Source organism: Euprymna scolopes, chromosome 28 (assembly GCF_053919585.1).
Source record: "Euprymna scolopes isolate OS-2025 chromosome 28, ASM5391958v1, whole genome shotgun sequence".
NCBI classification, from domain to species: Eukaryota; Metazoa; Mollusca; class Cephalopoda; order Sepiida; family Sepiolidae; genus Euprymna; species Euprymna scolopes.
The window spans coordinates 49,343,076-49,363,722 of NC_136509.1; the positions used below are offsets into that span (position 1 = coordinate 49,343,076).

The window sequence follows — 20,647 nt, forward strand, 5'->3', positions numbered from 1 at the left end:
GACAGAGGTTGAAGCTTAGATGACAGTTTAGGGCCTATCGGGTTGGCAATTCTTGAACCCTGTCCAGGAGTGAGAGACTAGTAGTAGATTCACCAGCCCAAATGTGACAACAGTACTCCATACATGGGTGAATGGTGGCCTTATAGAGATACAGGGACTTTCAGGTTTAAGTAGCTTTCTAGCACAGTAGAAGGAGCCCACCTTCTTCGCAGCACGTTGTTACTGCTGCTGTTGTTATTCTTGTTGTTCTGGTTTTTGTTGCTGTTAAAAAAAGGGGAGACGAAAGAAGGGGACTGAATCAGACTTTGTCATAGAACCCACAAGATCATAACTTAGGATTGTCTGGTCTGTTTGGAGTCTTCCTTGTTGGTTACAACTATTACCCAAAATACCAAAAGTAACAAGGTTTTCGGTTGCATGCAAAGTTGGGAAATTCTTGGCTCAGAACACAAAAAGAAACGGTGCAAGACCACATTGTTATTCTCACTCCACTGATTTGCTGTTCGGCGCCTAACATGTCTTTACTTCCCACACACAGTGTCGGAGACGACCAGAGGACGACGGTTCCTGATGCCGATACCTCTTGGGTTTTTAGTATAGCACTGTTAACCTAGTTGCGGCCCTATACCGGCACAGTTGTAGAATAGATTCCAAATGCAAGGGAGATAACTACATTTACAAAGCGATTTATTATATAAGAATTATGTTTTTTGAAAGAGAATTTGCGCCGCTGAAAACGCTGATTTATTCTTTAAGATTTCTAACTGTCAATTGCGTTTTTATCCCCAAACAAGGCATATTGCTACTTGGACGTAAGGTGCTACTATTTGGGATCATATTTAGAGGGGTCTATGTGGGAAATTGAGCCGCTGGACATCTGTTCACATTATATTAAAACTGCATGTTAGTACAGTCAGGAAAGCAGGAAACATGAAGGGAATTCCAAATTATAGAAATCTGAAGGAAGAAACTATTAGAGTAAGAGAATCTCCGTTATATAGGGACCTAAACAACGAAAGGGTGTGATTTTGCTGTTTGACGGATTAGTTGAAGTATTTATGTCAGTAGGCACAAGTGCTATTAGTTCATCAGAGCACATTCCATTAAAGTATTTGGCACTTGTAAAGCATGCACAGGTATGCAACATAGCGGCGATGGAACAGGGCTTAGATCTTAGTTGATAGTGAGAGACCTATTACATTGAAGACTATTTTTAATCTTGTTTAAGATGGGGAAATTAGAGGTAGATGCACCAGCTAAGACGTGACAACAATACACCATGCATTAGGCGAATGATGCTTTGTGAGTAATTTTCCAGCACGGTAGAGCGTGCGCACCTTATTTGCAGCAGCCTTTGCAATGTCCTCAATGTATTTTTTCTAATTCGTGTTGCCTGTGATGAGCTCTTATGCAGGGTATTATTAATCATGGCAATGCGTGATTGAGAAGGTGTAAGTAAATGAAAAAGCTTAGCGGTATTAAATGTGACCATCCATTTATGACCCTATTCACTACTGAGTGAAGGTTGTTTTCTAAGGTTTCTGCCATTCCCTTGGATATGTTTTTCTTTTGTTTTGTTTTGTTTACAATACTTGAAAATGTTTTGCATTTGAATAATATTTTACGCAATTTAATTTTTAAAACATTTTACCTGCTTGTTTTAAGTCTATTTAGTAAAATAAATTGCATTTGTTTATTGTCGAACTTGATTCCGCTGCAACGATATTGCCGAATATGTAATAGTTTTCCCCTTAAAAAACGTAAGAATTTACAATAAATAAGATATTTAAATTGCAATTGCCAATAAAAAGTTGTTTAAAAAATAAAATAGACATTTTTACGCAGACGATAATTAAGTTGTTGATTTTCTAAACTAATTTAAATAAAAACTTTTTTCTAATTTAATACAAAATGTTTTCATGAAATTTTTACCAAGAGTTAATGAAAAAGTGTTTATTAAATAAAAATGAAAATGAAAACAATCGATGGCTAAATATCTAAAAGAATAAAAAAAAAATCGTTTTGTACGATTTCAGCGTTCCGAATTCTTTTTTCAAAAGACATCATCTTCATACGATTAATCAATTTATAAGTGCAGTTATTTCCCTTGAATTTTGGAATATATTCTACCTCTGCGCCGTCAAACTTATCCGCCATTGGTGGTCCTACCAACTCCGATATAACCATGATGCCCTTATCACAACTTTAATGGAAGTATTGTTGCTGTCTTGGGTTTACAACCACATTTGTTTCATTCTTAACAAATTCGTTTTGTTATCTTCCGGATAAAGCATTAAGAGCATCCCACTTAAACAGCTATCTTCTTTTAAATCTTACTAGCTACTCACAACGCATAAATAATACCTTTTGTACCCTCAACATTGTTTTAACACATTAATTTTTGCCATTTATAATATAGTAGAACCCTGACTATATGTATATATATATATATATATATATATATATATATATATATATATACCCTCAATTATATTGTAAACGAATAAGAATGACGCTTCAATTTTGAAGTACAAATATATATCGAACATGCGCAATGCGAGGTTCAAAATTGAGACTTAGTTTTTTGCTTTTGGCTGAGCTTTGAAAGTCGGCATTTTTACATGGCTATATATATATATATATATATATATATATATATATATATATATATATATATATATATATATATAGCCATGTAAAACTATATATATATATAACCTGATGATTTCCTATGAGCATGAAATGCTAAACATACTGTGTACGTTAATTGCCATATATTTTCATAACTTACAATATATATATATATATATATATATATATACATGTGGCAATTAAGCTACACAGAATATTTCGCGTTTCATTCTCGTGTATATCCTGTGTAGCTTGATTCTCATACATATTTTCATAACTTACTAACTAGCTCTACCTATGTATTGAGCACTGTTGAAGAAAATACAGACAACTTACACATGAAATTATATCTTCATATATTAATTTATGTGATTAAATGAAGTAGTCACACACACACGCGCACACACACACACACACATATATATATACATGGCTATATATATATATATATATATATATATATATATATATATATATATATATATATATATAGCCATGTAAAAATGACTTTCAAAGCTCAGCTAAAAGCAAAAACTAAGCCTCAATTTTGGACCTCGCATTACGCATGTTCGATATATATTTGTACTTCAAAATTGATGCGTCATTCTTATTCGTTTACAATATAATTGAGAGTATATTTAACTTGATATACTCTAAATAGAAAACTGCATCATCTATACTATTAATAAAATTCTAAATGTTTATTTATTTATGTGTGTGCGAGTATATACCACTAAAACTTTCGAACGGATGCACCGAATTGAAAAAATCTTTTTTTCTCTGAAAGATGTGTCTCTAGATTGTCCTTTTCTATAGATGGTTCGTACGAACAAAGCTACAAAAAAGCCAACACAGAAAGCCCGAAATAAGGGTTTTGGAGCCGTTTCGTGCAATGGGAAAAAGTTACCTGCCCATGACAACGAAATTTAGCACTGTCTGTCGCGGTAACATACGGACAGGACTTGTGGCGCAATGGATAACGCGTCTGACTACGGATCAGAAGATTCCAGGTTCGAATCCTGGCAAGTTCGTAATAATTTTAAAAATCATTTTATCCAATGTTTACTCATTATCCTTACCCTTAGTTATTCGGAGTTCACAGGGTAAGCGTTGATGGTAAGACGATGTTGAGTGTACGTGATGTTGAGTGTACTCGATTTTGTGTTTGACTCGGCGTTGTGTGTGCCGACGCGGCGCAGGCGCTAGTTTAAAATAAAAATTAATAGCAGAGTTATTCGTAAAAACGAAATATATGCTCTACACCTACGCTAAGTGAAATCTTATTAAAGAAAAAAAAACGCCTCCAGTAAAACATGTGTTAAATGCAAGACTATTGCTAAGATAACATTTTTGAGTGTTTTCTCTTTTGATTTATTATGAAATATATTTTTTTTATTTTTATTTATTACTGTTTCCTCTGGCTTGATTTTTTTATCTAGGAAGAAATGGTTAGTTCAAGGCTAATTATCTCTAATTTAATTTGAAAAAAAAAAAACAAACAAACAAAAATAAAAATGAGAAAGATTGCATTATACACCTTGCCCTCTTATTCGTCTCATTATATCGGTGTAGTATTTATATATTCGTTTTAAGTTTCAGACATGACAGCAACGGTTAATCATTCTATTTTTTCAGCGATTCTTGTTATTTAACTGCTGTAAACGAGGGTGAAGGCTCACCTTGGGAAAAAGGCCATAAATAAATGTCGGTCATATCATAAACATTGACCGGAAATGGAAGTGTTTTTGAACACGAGACCAGAAACGAACGAGGGGAATCAAAAATGGGATTCTGGACGATTACGTGCGGACTAAATTATCCATAAATTATAAACCCGCACAGGAAATTGTCCCTCCTTTCCCACCCCCCAAAAGGGCGTGTATATTTTAAGAGAAAAAATTAGGTCAGAAGTAAATCTTTATCTATATATCGATATCTATTTTTTTTTTTTTTTCTTGCGTTGTTTCGTCATATCATGGCTCTTCGGTATATTTAGAAACGGCCTACTGTTTCAAACTGTGATTCAATGCCCGAATGCAATTTTAAAAGTCAGCTAAACCATCGACCGATACTGCACGTAAGGTAAAAAGCATTTTCATGTTATATGTAACATCTATCTTTAGAAAGTTGAACATGTTTATATTTTTGTCAGCACTCATAAAAAAATAACAGATCATGATGAATTTTGGAATAAAACTGCTACACACAAGGTATTTAAATATGAACTATATTTAGTTTTATCCAAAGTTGGATAAAAGAGTGTGGGAAGCCTTCGTCAAAAGATATTTTCAATTTGAGTGAAATTGTAACAGCTGTTATAATTAGGGCTATGACAACAGCATATTCTTATCATTGTTTTGACTCTCGAGTATATATCCGACACAGTTAATCAACCGAGAACCACATCACTCTATGTAAAAGCATATGAGATATCAACAGATACACACTCGAGAGTCAAAACAATGAAAAGAATATAATGTTGTCCTAGCCTTAGTTATAATATATCAGTTAATAACGGTTCCTCAAATTTCAGTTTATTTAGAGCATTTTAAAGGTATTAAGAGCCCAGAATATGGGCACAAACTATCTATTGAAAATTCAAATATAGCAAATGTGTATTCAATTTGATCCAGAGTTGTTTGAATCTAACGAATTTCAATTACTCAAATTTTGAGACATTTTATAGAATCTAAATCGTGCAATGTGTTTTGATCAAAATTTAGATGAGTATTCGAGAAATATTGTGTCTGGATGTCAATCGTTTTAAGGGGACTACCTAAAAGCTTCATTCTTTTACACTTAAGCTTTTAGGGGTGGCTATGCATTTAATATGTGGGATCCAGTTAATTCCCTTGCTTATCCCCCACTTCTCTCTCTCTCTCTCTCTCTCTCTCTCTCTCTCTCTCTCTCTCTCTCTCTCTCTCTCTCTCTCTACACACACACACACACACACACACACACACACACACACATATATATATATATATATATATATATATATATATATATATATATATATATATATATATATATATATATATATATGGGGGGGTTGCGTGTGTATTTATATTTAATATACTAACTAGTTAGAATGTGTGTCGAACTCAGGAATCTGCACCAAATTTCGAACGGTAAGTAAATCACAAGAATCCGTGGCAGAGCGGATAATATCCTTGGTTAAATTCAGTTGTAAGTTACACTCTTCTGTAGGTTGAAGGTTCAATGTTCAGAATACAATTGCGAATTACTTCGGATTTCTACTCAGTCATGCCTCACGGAATGATAGTGTGCTAAAACGTGCATTAAATAAAGGGTTCTATGCGAAATCCCGTGTAGATTCTTACGTTTGACAAAAAGATTTCCAAGTCCAAGATATTACATCGACTTAAACACTGTGCAAATAATACTCAAGATGAGAACAATAGTCCGAAAAATCCAAATAATACTTCAAACTATTTGAATATTGCTTAAAGTATGTGGGATGGATGTGATACAAGGTATCTTGGGTATATTAGCCCGGCCTACTTCTTTATATATCGAAATAAAAATGATAAACGTACATGCTAATTAAATAATAATTAGCAATAAAGTTATTCATGGAATGAAAATTTGATTAAAATAATCCTTTAGAAGTTTCAACGAGCCCATTTTCAAAAATGTAATTGAAATGTTTGAAAGTTATTTCAAAAATGCCGAATTTGATAAGCGTTGAGTTATTTTAATTTAGGACGCACACACGAAATATCTTTATGGAGAGTTAGTTTCGCCAACGCCGCCTGCGCCTGCGCGTCTTAATTTACATAATTAAATAAGCAAATTTCAATAATCTGCAGTAATTCATTTCGAACTTGTAATTTCGGTTAACCATGCAAACAGATATGCGGGTTTTAAAACTATGTGGGGGTGGGGAGTGTATGCGAGAGTGCGTTTCCATGCGCGCCTACGTAAATAGATACAAACGAGTGTACAACCTTCTTCAAAAATTGCGAAAAACAATCATACTTCGCTAGTGTTTGCGCTAATCACCATATATAAAGTAGTAGCGTTATTGTGTGCGTCTGTCTGTGTGTACAACTCTCCTACAGCCCACACAACTGGACCGATCATGACCAAACCTGCCATGATGATGGTCTCCCATCTAGGAATGGTGCACGCCATCTATATATATAAAGTAGTAGCTTTCGTGTGGGGGGTACAACTCTTCTACAGCCCAAATCACTCGATTAATTTGGACCAAATCTGGTAGGGATTGTGCACATTATTTTTCAAGATAAAGGTCATAGCTCAAGGTCATAGCCTATGTATATATACTCTCCTACAGCCCATACTACTGGACCGATTATGACCAAACCTGGCATATGATGGTCCCTCACATAGGGATGTATCACACAAAATCGAAAGTAAAAGTCAAGATCATAGCCTATGGATATGTATATATATATACTCCTACAGCCAACACCACTGGACCGATCATGACCAAACCTGACATGATGTCGGTCTCCGGCCTAGGGATGGTGCACACGATTTTTCAAGGTCAAGGTCAAGGTCAACGGTTAAGGCTATATTTCATGCAGCTCATACAATATCCACTTACTGGCAGAGGGCCCGCGAAGCGGGTACCCGAATGTATAGCAAAGTCTCGTTCAAAGCGCGAGTATCTTTGCTAGTATTTATATAAAACAACGTTTCAATTGGTGAAGTAAAAAAAAAAAACAATTCTTTTCTCTCATTCTCTGTGTAAATAAAATTTCCATGAAAAAGTTTCTTTCCAAGGACTCGCTTCTATGAAACACAATACCCTGGGTCTGCTTCATAGTTGACTACAACATCGTCGTTTTCAAGTCCACTGTAAACAAATTCTTGTCCACCTATATAATCAAATTTTGCCCATCGCTTCCGATCCTCTAAAGAAAAAATAGAAAGTGACAATTACTGTTAGTAGGTAGATTCGAACCCTGTCACAAAGTCACCCTTTACTCCATGTGCTTGTATTCTACCTTCAGGCTATCAGATATTAACACAGGAACTAACGAAATGTTGCATCCCTCTGCCTGTTCTACAAGTATTTTAATGGTGAATGCTCTGACGAACTACAAGCACTTGTACCCCCTCGTCATAAATACCCCCGACAAACCCGACAAGCAGCTAAATCCCACCCTTACACAGTAGAGATCCCTAGATGTAAGAAAGCCTTCTACTCCAACAGTTTCTTCCCCAGAACTGCTAAAAGGTGTGGAAATCTCTTCCGGGATTCTGTTTTATCAACTGTACTGACATGCAGAAGTTCAAGTGTAATGTGAACAGACATCTTGCTACTCATCTCCCTTCATAATATCCCTGCAACTTATGTTCCCGATAGTAGCCCGCCCCCACTTCAAAGTTGAACTGTGCCTTATTTGGGGGTATAATTGAATTAAAAAAAGTGGGGAAATTAAGTATCTTTAAATCTTTAGACGGCGGCCATAAACAATAAACAGTAAGAGAATATTGAACGACACGAAGTCGAAATGTGTATATAAAGAAATTTTAGGAGAGTTTCTTTGGATTTGATACAAACATATTATTTGTTCATTTTAATTCAAAGTAATATAAATGTTTAGCTTAAAAACAATATTTAAATATAAGCGTGCGTGTTAAAACCTCAGTCTTATAATCCAGCTGAAAGTTCTCTTATTTATTCTGAAAAGTAGACGTGGAAATCCACATCTAAAAATCACTTTGCGATGCTTTTATTCGCCTATATTCGTTTCGCGTCACTTTTGCTCCGTGGGAAATCCCAACTTATCTCTCCCGTTCACCCGTGTTTGTTTGTAATTGTATATCCCTCAGTCGTGAGAATTCAACAAGATCAGATATGACGGGAAGCCGTGATCTTGTCACACATCCGCAGAGGCGAAAAGCGGAGGAGGTGGCAGCGTAATGAACGGAAGCGACCCTGAAAGATATCCTTATGCTTGTCCCATCCGAAGACAGCGTTCGTACACAAATGCCGGTGTGTTTAGGTCCCATAATCCTGATGAAGCGTGCACCGATAACCCTCGTCTCTCTCATCTCAATAGAACTCGTTTGTTTATGCTGTTGGCGAGAAGGAGATTTATTTGGGAGGCCCTCCAAAATTTTAGCTGGCTCTTGGCTTCCCTTACCTACCCACAAGTCATACTCTTTAATGTAGGGAAAAAATTATGCTTTAAAAAAACATAACTATTGCGTTGTTCTGTGGCAAAGCAAACGAAGAAAGAAAAAAAAAAGTGGCGAAAAAAAGAGAAAATTCAAAGTCTGAATTTTATGTTTGGCTTTTATTTTTCTTATCAAACCATATTTATAAAACATGACTGTAACTGCTTGTAACAGGATTTTTCCCTTTGAACGTGGAAAAGCTGCAGTTTTGTTTGTTTGTAAACGGATTTTTTTTGTTGCCATATTTATATGAAAATATTTTTTATCTTTCTTAGATTTAGAAAAGTATTTAATCCAATAAACGACTCAGCGTTGTCCGGGATTAAATGAAAATGAAAAACACTATGTACTTTCGTGTTCATTTCATAAAACTTTGTTTATTTTTACATCATTTTTTACAGAGTTTACAATTATATATATATATATATATATATATATATATATATATATATATATATATATTATTTATTTATATATATATATACATATATATATATATATATATATATATATATATATATATATATATATATAGTAGTTATCCACTTTAATTTTTTGAAATGTTTTAATATTTTTATAATATTTTAATATTTCCTATTATTTTATTTTTCTATACATTGTTCTATATATTCTTTTATATATTATTTTATATATTGTTCTATATTTTCTTTTAAGTTTTATTCTTTTTTCTGTCCACAATCTCTTTTATCCCCATCATATCGTTTCACCTCAGCAGAATATTTTTTCGAATTCTAATATCAAAAAGTTTTCCATTTCCAATCTGCATGTTTTTAAAGTCGGCGCCGTCTGTTTACCTTTACGTTTGTATAATTTCGGCTTTTTCCACTCTTTTGACGAGAAACATTTAGCTTCGAATATCATGGTCTAAAAAAGGTTTCTCCCTTATTCTTCTTTCTGTGGCATTTATTAGCTTGATAATGTAATAAATTATATATGTAAGTTAACATTATATATATATATATATATATATATATATATATATATATATATATATATATATATATATATATATATATAATGTTGGCTTCTCTGCTTTTGACGCATGTCCATTATTGGGTTGCTTTCTTAGAGTCTCACACTGTCAATATCCTCAGCAGAGAGATGAAACTTAGATCATGAATGCATCATAACCATGCAATTTGTAATACCCTCTTATCTATTCGGGTGGAATAAAAAAAAATATAGGAGTCATTACTTTTGGAATTCCACTCGTATATATATATATATATATATATATATATATATATATATATATATATATATATATATATACTGTGTGGTATTTGTATGAAAGAACCCCAGCAAAGGTCTCCATTATAAAGAAAAAATTCAATATAAGAACATAATATTTATTTTAACATTTTACAAAAGTCAAACATCGGCATTCTCGAAGATTATACTTGATTTGAAACTGACAGTACTTATGTTTTTCTGACTTACTGATTTCTACATTGTGCATAATTGCGGGGTTAGGGTTAGGGTTAGGGTTAGTATGAAAAATTTCTATCACGTATGTATAACCTTGTCAGTATGTGTGCAGAACAATTTCTACCAAACTCCTTTCTCAAGTTTTGGTTTACACATTTGAAACTTGATATATAGGGGGTTTAGACCTGTAGAATAAATTGGATTTGTTAACTGGTAAAAATACCTGCTTAGAGGTAAAATAAAAAAAAGGAAATGAACTTTGCAGGAAGAAGTCAACTAATGTTGTCGCTGCTACGAATTGGCTAATATATATTAATAGTTTAAAGTCGCTTCGTTTCTTAGGTTTTCTTATCATTCTGTTGATAGCTGAAATGGTTCCGACTAAATTAGCCGATAGTCTAAGCCTTTTGTTAGCTCTTATAATAATAAATACGACATGTCCATGCGTTAAGATGTCATATTTAAGACGATTTTACGGCCAGGCAACGCTAGGCGGTCTGCTAGTATATATATATATATATATATATATATATATATATATGTCGCATAAGCCTGAAGAATCCTAGAATGGATGAAACGCGGAATATTCAGTGTAGCTTAATCGCCATATATATGTTAGAACTTACTATATATATATATATATATATATATATATATATATGTGTATATATACATATATATATGTGTATATATACATATATATATGCATATATATACATATATATGTATATATACGTAGATACATATATATATACATATATATACATATACACATATATATACATATATATATATACATATATATACATATATACATATTTAGCCATATATACTATATATATATATATATATATATATATATATATATATATATATAGGGTGACCCCAAAAAACGGGCCCCAACACTAATTAGGCCCCGTTTCTTAGTGTTTTGTCCGAATGAAATGAAACTAGTTCATTATATTCAAAACATCACATCAAATGTTCATGAAAAGAAAAAAGAAAAGTAAAGTAAACATTTTTTTTAATTTTTTATTTTCATGAACATTTTTTTCCTGTGGGGCTGGGCAACCCATTTTTTTTTATTAAATTAAATTAATACAGCCTGGATAATCATTTATGATTAAGTAGACTTTTCTACGGTCGCGTCAGACGATGTTAAAGTTGTGTGAAGGGGCAGGGGATGTGGAAGAAACTTCGCCAATCGGATAGCTTTCCAATATATGGTTTAAGATGGAGACAACATATCATTACCAAATTTCTGTCTCCACACAAACTCGAAAAGATAACTTGAGATGCTCCTGCATTTGCAACTCACTGTTGATCTAAGGCGGAGATATTTTGTATAAAGTTGTTAGGAACGACCGTTTCAGGTTGTGCTGTTTACTTAATTTAGTGATTTTTTTTCTTCCAATATTTCCCCAAGGATCGTCTGCTCATTTGTCGTACATTGCGACAGATTACAGCTAAATCTGAGCGCATGACGTCATGTTCCGAGCAAAGTCAAACGTACAGTTAGTTACGCCTTGTTCAAATTCTGCACAAGTACCAAGATTTGCTTTTCAAAGGTCTCAAAATATTAAATATTAATTAATTAATATTTCCCGATATTTTAAAGCTGTTAATACACACACACACACACACACACACACACACAAAAAAAAAAAAAAAAATAGGGTGGCCATTACAATGCACATTCCCTTCTTGATTTTTTTTTTCCTCATTTTCGATTTTTTTTTCAGCGGATTACACTATAAGCGAAAATGTGTGTATGTATGTATGTATGTATGTATGTATGTATGTATGTATGCTTGTATGTGTGTTTGTGTGTTCGCTAGAAACTTTCGACACACGGAACAAAAATTCACAAACTTGGTATCATATTGAAGCCCCATCCTTCGCCCGAAAAATATCGAAAAATTGGCAAAAAACGTTCATTTTTTTCACCCCGAAATCGACAATTTTCGACAGGGGAGGTGCAACAAAAACGGTCCTCTCGTGACGACGACCGGTTCTACGCATGCGTCAGATGACGTCATGACCTGGTTTAGTTTAAATAGTTGAAGAACTAACTAAATTTCATGTACGTCACGTTAGTTCAGTTGGTTAGCGCGTTGGTTCGTTATCTAAACGTTTTGGGTTCGAATCGTGGTGTGAGATGTTTTTTTGTTTTTTTTCGATTTTTTAAATTTAAATATTGAACCAGTGTTATTTAAGCCATTTTTCACGTAACGTTCGTTTTTCTGTTTTGTTTTGTTTTTTTTACTTCGCTTATCTACCCCCGACCACACACCCAAAAACACCCGGGTACCCACCGATTTATTTAATTTTAATATCAAAACAGGCTTATTTAAGCCATTTTTCACGTGTTTATTTTTTGTTTTAACGTTCGTTTTTCTGTTTTCTTTTTTTGTTTTTTCGATATTTACATTTAACATCGTTCGTTTGCCTTACGTTAGTTTTTTGTGTTTTTTTCGATGTTTGATTACCCCCTCCCCGCTTAAGCTTAAGTTTTAACGTTCGTTTTTATGTTTTCTTTTTTTACTTCGCTTATAACAAACAAACCTGGTCATTGACCTCATTAAAAACAACTGCTGAATAGCTATTGCTTACGTCGTCGTCGTCGTCGTCGTCGTCGTCGTCGTCGTCGTCGTCGTCGTCGTCGTCGTAACGCTCGCACAAAATCTTAAATCTACTACTTCCGTGCGAGCACCTGTCAATTTTGTTCTTACTTAAATAAATTCAAACATCTTTCAGTAACTCATTCTGGCTGGCCGAACGGTTCATGTTTTTTTCACATTTTATTTTCCAACTTCGCCTCAGGGCTTCGGGTTCGATCCTACCAACTTACCAATACTTTTTACCCCCCCCCGGTTTCTTTTTTATTTAAGAACACACACACCTCGAAACACCCGGGCAACGCCGGGTACCCCCGCTAGTCTAATATAAAGAATATTTTATTCAATCCAAGGGCAATTATGTTAAGACCTTTATCATCCAATGTATTCCGTATTGTTTTCGCGCGCGCGTGCATTCAGTTTTTGCGTATTTACACATTAATTCTGTATAGTAACTTGCACTTTTACACATAATTATAGCTAGCTATAACATATACTGACCCAACGGGTCACGGGAAGTCTCGTAGACAGATAAAAATTAACATTTGGTCAATTTCGATACAAATTTATTTATCCTTTAAATGTTGCAAATGTTAACGAAAAAGAAAGAAAAAATTAATTTTTCTCTTTCACCTAAAATTTAGAAATAGATTGCAACTTGCTAAAAAAACAAGTCATTCTATTAAAAATCAAAAAAGGAACATTTGAGCACCAATGATAAATATTGATTCAAGAACTATTTATTATATTAAAATCAAAAATATCATTGAATTTTAACAAAGCAACAACAAATACTTAACACTGATCAAATTAACAATCGTACTCGGGAACTGACTAAACAATATGCTAACTAGCTCGTTACGGGACTGCTGCCTGCTTGCTACTTCCGGGAGCCGACTCAAAAAAAAAATTAAGCCTCCTCCGTAAGTTGACGAAAATTTTAGGAAATACACATATATACAATCTTGTACACACACTATGTTAGTAAATAAATATGTATCATTAGAAATTATTTAAATTTCTCTAATAATGTCATCATTTTTTACTATAAAAACTGTCCCCACAAATTGCATTGTCATAGCCATCTAACACAGCCCTTTCACGCTACGCACAATGTTTCAAGCAAACTAAAAGCTTCTTCACAAATAATAGTTAATTAATAAAATATCATTCTTCAAAACAATATGCAAATTAGTTAACTGCGATTGTTATCGCATATAAATAAGCAGCATATAAAAAATAGTGTGTTTATTGTATAAAGTTGAATTAACCTGAAAAAGAATGTTACCCATAGTGTGGGAAATTAATCCAAATTTCGTATTTATTCATTGAGATTGAATTTTATTAAAATAATAAACTAATTAGTATTTAATGAGCTGGTTTATTTAATCATCTGTTTTCCGGTAAACGGAAATTACCGAAAATTAACGATAAATATCCTTAAACTTAGTGCTTTTTTTTGTGGTCATATTCGATTATAGTGACATAAAAAGAACCGGATGCTTACACTTCGACTTCCGGATGAAATGTGCTTTTAAACAGTGAAAAATGAGAATGTTTAATATCCTCACTCTATCATGTCAGTCAGTGTGTAGTTAGGGAATCCAGATGAAATTATTAAACAAAATATATTTAATGCCTCACATGTATATTATGCAGGCGTCGGTAACGTAAGACGATAAACAAGCCTGATTAACTGAATATACAATTATTACTAGTTTTACCTTACCAAACTATAGCACAATATAAAGGAGGCATGCATGGTAAACTGCACATATGATTGAATGCATTAGCCATAACTACTATTTTGTTTTTACTTGTAGGTCACCGCTTATCAAGACCCGAAAGTCACTCGAGGATAAGGGTTAATGTATGTAAGGTAGTAGTGAAGTAATCATTAATGATGTAATTTGGGTGGAATTTGATTATTTATGAGGACGACCTAACAGGAACTTTACACTAGATTTGAAGGCTACCATTTTGTATTCAGACGGGAAGCATGCAAGCGGAACAGTGTTCCAAGGGCGTCCAGTTCTGGGAAATAAGATTTGTTCATTGAGTCTGCGTCTACATTTAGGCACAGATAGAGAATGGAGAAAATCATATATAGTGGTTTTAGCTAGTCGAGTGGTTTTTGTGAAAGTTTGACAAGCGAGGGTTATAGATTGGAGTTCAGACGAGCACTTATCATGAAAATAGCGATAGAGTTACTGGAGCAGTAGAGTGACTCAACCATCTTTCCAGCGATCTTGGCAACCGATTTGATGTATGCGTTCCAATCAGGAGTGAAGGTCAGTCCCAGAAGCTTGTCAAGACATGAATCTTCACTAAGACGCGATCCATTCATTTCGATTGAGGCGTGGTGGGGATTAGAGCGGTTATGATGAAAGGAGAGAAGCTTGGTTTTCGAGGCATCGAAATAAACCAACGACGTTTTTACCCCATTGCACCACGTTCTCAAGATCAGAAGAGAGAGAATCAGCAATACATTTGTCATTGCTAGCCTTTGAAGTGTCGCCATAGATTATCGTGCCGTCTGCATAAATGTCTACGAATGACCTAAGAATGTGATTTGGGAGATTATTGTTGAATGCGCATTGTTATAATAAAGTACACAAGCAAAAATGAATATATATATATATATATATATATATATATATATATATATATATATATATATAAGTAGATTTGTCTTTGCATGTGTCTGTCTGTGTGTGTACATTTCCCTACGCAATAACTCTGTCAATTTAAAGTCTACAGACTCGAAATTTGATATACAGGGTACTGAGATTTGGGAAAATCTATGTGAACGGTTTTCGGTCCGAAATTTTGCTGTTAAGGGGTCAAAGTTCAACAATTTGACCTTTGAGAACTCTACCAAACTCCTCCGACAATTTTGGGTTTAAACACTTGAAATTTTAGATATTGGACATGGATTTAACTTAATAACTTGATTTGAGCCCAAAACAATAAATTTTAAGGGGTCATAATAGGGGTCAAAGTTTAAAAAAATATTGACCTCTGCGGTCTTTACCAAATTACTCAGACAATTTCTGGTCTAAACATTTGAAATTTTGCATAAAGGGTATTCAGAGATAGGGCATGCTTTTTCATCGGTTTGGGTCGAAAATTTTTAGTTACCAATATATAAATGTATGTATGTCTGTATGTTTTCATGTTTGCATGTTTGTCCAACACTTTCGACAGAGGCGACGGATTTTCTGAAGATCACTATCGTTTTGAAGTTCGACCTTTCAGACGACAAATATCGAAAAATTGCCTAAAAACATTAATATCTTCACCTTAAACTGGGCACTTTTCTACAGAAGGGGTCGCTTTTTGCGCCGATATTTTTGAAAGTCATCCTCTCCTTTCGATTGTCTAGCCTTAATTTTAAAAAATGTCATTTCCGGTTTGGCGTATAGCATAGACGTCAGGGCTTTTCCCCGTTCTTTTCCTCCTTTGTGGGACAGGTTCGAGCCTGCCTACCTACTACGCCTTTTTTTTTTTTTCTTTTGCTCAACAGACACATCCAAACACCCGGGCAACGCCGGGCTGAAATGCTAGTATATATATATATATATATATATATATATATATATATATATATATATATATATATATATAGGGTGTTCCAAAAGTCTTGGGCACATTCCAAGTCCGCATATCTGCTTAATTGTGAATGGTAGTAAGATGAAAGCGGTGCCATTTTAAAGCTAAATGCATTAAGTTTTTTGTAAGGCTATACCAAAATATACCAGATATACCAGATGTGTTTTTTTAGTTCTAGAGATATTCAATGTCAAAATGTGCCCAAGACTTTTGGAACACCCTGTATATATATATATATATATATATATATATATATATATATATATATATATATATATATATATATATATATATATACTGTTTCTGCGTTCCACTTTTTCTCGAAAACTACTAGTCTGATCTGCCTGAAATTTTGTATAGACCTGTGTTATAATAAGTTGCAACGATTCAAGTGTTATGGTAGTCGTCTGATGCTTAGTTAAGGATTAATAGTGATTAGTATTTAAGCAAAAAATGAGCGCAAATCATCGATTTGGCATCAAACATTTATCTTAAATCAACGGGCTATAACTTTTAACAAGCTAAAAGTCAATATCATTCAGTGTTAATGTCATTTCATACTTTCTCGTAATTAACCAGTGAAATCGCCTTTTTGTTACTTGGGAATATGTCGCTTGTTTTTGTGTCTTGTTTATAACTGATATCCACAATTTCCGATAATGATATTAACCGCTTTCCTCAACCTTCTTTTACAAAAGATAATCTTTTTTGTTTTGTTTTGTTTTGTTTTTAATGTTTAAATGATTTCTTTTATATGTTGGAATTTTCTAGTCGTGATTTAGGTATACGTATTTATTTTCATTCTCATTTAAATGTCGCATTTTTATACTTTTTAAAATATATTTTGTTTATTATCAAAGTATCTTTAATATTTTAAATCATTTAAATATCGCATTATTATACTTTTTAAAATATATTTTGTTTATTATCAAAGTATTTTTAATATTTTAAAGTTAATCTATATATTAAGTTGCTTGTCCGTACGGTGTCACGTCATCATCATCGCAAACATTAATTAATGAAACGCGTCATCATCATCGCAAACATTAATTAATGTGAATTATCTCCCTTTATTGTTCACTCTTTATTAATTAAAAAATCATTGACCCCTTTTATTTTCCAAAACTTCCCGAACAACAACAACAAAAAAATATATATGAACTGTCTTTTTATGGTTCTGGATTATTTTAAAGATAATTATGCATAGAAGGTATCGTTCCACAGTTTAAATAGTATTTTACTTACATTTTTAACGATGTCTTCTGTTTATTATTGTAGTGAATACGGAAAGCTTATTTTATTTTATTCAGTAATAAATATATTTCTTACATTTAACGTTACGAGTTCGTCTTTTTTTTTTACTGTGCCACTTTTTTTTTATTTACTTTTGAGTAAGCCTTACATAACAAAAAATATGTTTCGAAATAAATGTTACAAAAGTCAAGAATGACTTTATTAAATAAATAACCAAAGTCACCATTCGCAAATACACTGAGTAACAGTAACACAGAGTCAAAACATATTTTACGTCTTGTTCTGTTTTGTTTTTGTTTTACGGCATATCAATCCTTTTTCGTGTTATTTAATGCCGAATCGAGTAATTTTGTAACATTTATGCATCTTCACGTTGTTTACATAGTTATTATTTATGTTTTGTCTGTTTTATTTTGCTTCTTTTACAGGCATTCATCATCTTCTAATGCCCACCGACAGGGACTCAATTTTTTTTTAATATGAAATAAAACACTTATTTATTTCCTATTTAAAGATGTTCAGTATATTTTATTTAACTGAAGAAATATTTATTGTTCATACATATATTTTTTCCATTATTTTTATTACATTGTTAGGTGAAGTTTCAGAATAGTTAACCCCCCCCCCCACTCCCCATATTAAGAATGGCTTTCGGCATGATTCTTACAATAGCGGTATCAAAGTTTTTTATTTTTTATTTTAAAACAAATTATAAAAAAAAAGATACAAGACCATTAAATTTTTTTTTCATTAAATCGCTATTTAGGTGAAGGTTCAAAATAGTTAATCCTTCTCCCCATAACCGTTTTTTTTATGCCGTAAAATACTGTTTCAATAATCATGGTTTAAATAAATATTTATTCGTTATTTAAAGATTTACAGTATAATTTATACAGGAAGTATAATTTATACAGGAAGTCCGAGGAATCTACAACAGCTTTATCAATTTATTTAACTGAAGAAATATTTATTGTTCATACATATATTTTGCCCTTATTTTTTTTACATTGTTAGGTAAAGTTTCAGAATAGTTAACCCCCCTCCCCATATTAAGAATGGCTTTCAGCATGATTCTTACAATAGTGTTATCAAAGTTTATTGATTTTTCTTATTTAACAAAAATTGTAAAAAAGATACAAGAACATTTTAAACGTTTTTTTCATTAAATGGTTATTTAGGTGAAGGTTTAGAATAGCCAAACCCTCTCCCCTTAATAAGAATGGCATTTTTATTATTTCAGCATGATGCTTACATTTTTCTTTATATAAAAAAAAAAAGATACAAGAAAATGTTAAGCTTTTTTTTTTTAAATGTTAGATCAAAGTTCGGAATAACTTACTTTATAGCCAATTAGCCAGCTGTATTAAAATGTTTTAGCATTTAATACCTAATAAGGTTTTCGCTTCAATTATCACAAGCAGACAATATCGATTCAAAGGAGGTAATTCGTCAACAATTGTTTTAGCCGAATTTTACGGTAAAGTGTAGTGGACTGGTGGATATATTATACATATCCCCCAGTTTGTATTTATTTGCTTCCCCACTGAGCAAATTAAGCACAAGGCCGTTTTTTAATGTGGAGAGAGAGGAAAGGGGTAGGGAAATGGGGGACCAGCTCCCGATGGGTGGGAAATGGGAGTTTGATAGGAGCTGTTGGTATGAAGGGTTGCCCCTACATTGACCAAGGTAGATGGTATTTATTTGCTCCCCCACCGAGCAAATTAGGCACAAGGCCGATTTTTAAAGTGAGGAGTGAAGGGGAAATGGGGACCAACTCCCCGGGGAGTAGGGGAGCTGCATAGTGACAATTGGTATGAAGGGCTGCCCCTACATTGACCAAGGTCTTATCTGTGGGGTTTCCCCCACATAGGGTCTTTGCTTGCAGTATCTGTCGGAACAGATACTACACTTTGATCTTGTCGCCCGGGCCGCAAAGGGCGGGGGCCAGTGTATATACATATCCCCCAGTTATTCATGTGATAAAACCAATATTTAATGAGCATGGTTCTTCTTGCCAGGCAATGGGTTTACCTGAACCAACAGGTAATCCTCCAATAGATAATATGACTTGAAATGCAAACGGGCCTAATGTTGAATTGTTAAACAATGGACAATTAGAGGTCTTTAATACTATAATCAAGGCTGTCATGGCAACTGAAAAAGTAGCCCCACACAGCAATTGCTTCTATATAGATGCCCTAGCCGGATCAGGAAAAACCTTTTTATTCAACATGTTATATGATTACTTCACCTCCAGCAGTACTGTAACCGCCACTGCGGCATTGCTGCAATGCTACTAACTTCAGGGAAAACACTCCACAGTATATTCAAACTACCTGTACCTCTGACAGAAACCAGTGTCTGTAACGTTTCTCCTGTATCAGAGCATGCTTCTTTTTTGAGAAAGGTAAAGGTATTCATCATAGACGAAGCCTCTATGATACCTAATCATGCACTGCTTGCTTTAGATAGATGTTTACAAGATATAATGGGTAACGATAAAATATTTGGTGGAAAATTTCTCATACTTAGAGGTGACTTCAGGCAAATTTTGCCAGTAGTGCCACATGGATCACCTACATCTATTATAGACACCTGTCTTAAAAGATGCCCATTGTGGCATCATTTCAGTCAATTACAACTAACACAAAACGTCAGAACTAACATAAATGAACAGGAGTTTTCTAGATGGCTCCTTCATCTTGATAATGGTACACTAACGAACAGTCTTAATGACGTTCCTGTAGACGCCATAGATGTTCCTGATGATTCGGTATGTAATAGTTCTCTAATCTCAGAAATATTTTATTGCATCCCTCAAGAAATGGAAAATAGAATCATCATGACTCCAAAAAATACAGAATGTTTAACAGTAAATGTAGAAATTCTAAATAATCTTCCAGGAG

General features: G+C 33.4%; 1 protein-coding gene and 1 non-coding gene across 3 annotated transcripts in view; both read left to right on the forward strand.

The window, feature by feature from the left end:
• The window catches only part of LOC145249599 (cadherin-like and PC-esterase domain-containing protein 1), an 837,303-nt gene that overhangs the window by 691,198 nt on the left and 125,458 nt on the right, over window positions 1–20,647 (forward strand). The gene's annotated exons all lie outside the window — the stretch shown is intronic.
• Trnar-acg (transfer RNA arginine (anticodon ACG)) lies at window positions 3,590–3,662 on the forward strand. The gene has a single exon. It is a non-coding gene; the product is annotated as a tRNA-Arg (tRNA).